General features: G+C 44.7%; 1 non-coding gene across 1 annotated transcript; it reads left to right on the top strand.

Moving 5' to 3' along the window:
* Window positions 1–692: 692 nt before the first annotated feature.
* On the top strand, window positions 693–798 carry LOC125577547. Its single transcript, XR_007315957.1, has one exon. It is a non-coding gene; the product is annotated as a small nucleolar RNA R71 (small nucleolar RNA).
* Window positions 799–1,988: the final 1,190 nt, after the last annotated feature.

Genomic DNA, 1,988 nt, shown 5'->3' with positions numbered 1-1,988 from the left:
TGTCGGCTCCTGCTTCTCTAGCAAAAGCTTCTTGCCTCTTAATAGTCTCGCCCGTCTGAATTACTTGGGTTTCAAGTTTTCTCACCTGAGTCCCTAAGGTCTCGATTTTGGTGTTCAGATTGTTGTAGGCAGAGTCTATCTTACCGTTGAAATCCACGGTGATTTGTTGTTGTCCCAACAGTACTCGATCAAGCATTTCTTCGATCTTGCTTTCCTGAGTTTGGGGTGGTGGATTTTGATAGTAAGAGTTCGAGTAGCTCTTGCTGTTGTTGAAGGGTTTTTGAAATTGTGAACTTTGGTTACTTCTTTGGCCATTTCCAAAGAAGTTTCTGTTTCCGCCCTGGTTTCCAAATTTTTGGAATCCGGTACCTCCGATGTAGTTCACATCTTCTTCTCCTTCGGTATCTGCTACTTCTCCTTCAGCTGAACATACTTGCTTCCTAAGAAGTTCGTGCACCACATCTAACTTAGCTCTTACTTCGTCCATCTGTTCCTTCCCGATAGAGGCTACAGACTTCTTCCGTTCAGAGTCAGTGTTTTTGGTGCTGCTGCTGTTAGCAAGGTTTTCGATAAGTCTCACAGCTTCCAACGGATTCCGAGTAGTGAAGTTTCCTTCACTCGCCGTATCAAGAGCCATTTGATACTGTAAGGCGAGACCTCGGAAGAAAGTGCTTAGCAGCTGCACTTCATTAAATCCGTGGTGTGGACAGTCTCGCTGGAAAAACCTAAATCTAATCCACGCATCTTTGAAGGACTCTCCAGCCTTCTGCGAGAATGTGGAAATTTTGTTCCGAAGTTCTTCAGCGCGCGCCTCATCGAAGAAGTTTCGTAAGAAAGCATTCTTGATGTCGCTCCAGGATGTTAAAGATCCTGTGGGTTGCTGCCTAAGCCAGTGCATCGCTTCTCCATTCAGCGTGTATCTGAAGAGCTTGCACAGCAGGTAATCTTCGGGGACTCCTTCCATTCGAATGGCAGCGATTAGATCCTCGAACCGTTCCAAATGGTCCATAGGATGCTCGTGCGGTAACCCAGAGTAGGGTATCTGCGACACGAGAGTGTAGTATTGAGGCTTCAGCTCGAAATTCTGCTTCTGGATCTCCGGAAGTCGAATCGCTGATCTGTTGGAATAGTACTCATCTGGGCGATTGTAGTCGGCCAGTGGTTTCGATCGAGCCTCCTCATCTACAGGTTGAGCAGCTCCTGTAGCATCAGCATCAGGGATTACAGTTCCCTGAGCATCTATTTTCTGACCTGTTGCATTACACAGATGACCGGCCTTGTCATACAGGTTTCCGTTCTCATCCTGAGTTAGAATAATAATGTTTACCATTTTTGACGACACGTTATCGATCTACGTACGCGGTGTAGTATCGATCGTTGTCGCACGACTGAGATCGATCGACGATGACGGTCTGGTGTTGGTCGACGGTTGGTTGTGCGTATCGATCGACGACGAAGTGGTTGCGTCGAGCGATGTGGAACGTTGACCTCTACGGATGGTACGTTCCAAATGAGCAGGATCGTCTGAGAACAGCAAGTCTTTCTCCTTGTTGCTTCTGGTACTGCTGGGCATGCACCTGAAAAGACAAGAAAAGAAAGATTATTAGAAAAGGGGGTAAAGAAAAGAAATATAACTAATAAAACTAAATCTAATGGCGATCAAAGCTCCCCGGCAACGGCGCCAAATTTGATACCACTCAAATTACCCTAAGGAGTGTTACTCTCATCAAAAGAGGTTCAGGTGTAGTACTTAGGGATCGAATCCACAAGGAGCTAGGGAACAATTAAATCTAGTGTTTATTAATTCTAAAGGTTGTAATGTTTTAAATAAAATAGCAATAGTAACTAGCGAGTAAATAATAAATGTAACTTAGGTTGGAAATGATATTAGATGCAGGGCCACTATTCAGGTGTTGGAGATTATAATTCGTATAGATGCCTAACTGTTGCATGCATGATATATTAGAGCTCATTCGCTTAACTCAGTG

The sequence above is a fragment of the Brassica napus genome, chromosome A8, assembly GCF_020379485.1.
Source record: "Brassica napus cultivar Da-Ae chromosome A8, Da-Ae, whole genome shotgun sequence".
Classification (NCBI taxonomy): Eukaryota; Viridiplantae; Streptophyta; class Magnoliopsida; order Brassicales; family Brassicaceae; genus Brassica; species Brassica napus.
The sequence above is the reverse complement of the archived record's forward strand: the minus strand, read 5'-3'. Positions and strand labels throughout refer to the sequence as shown.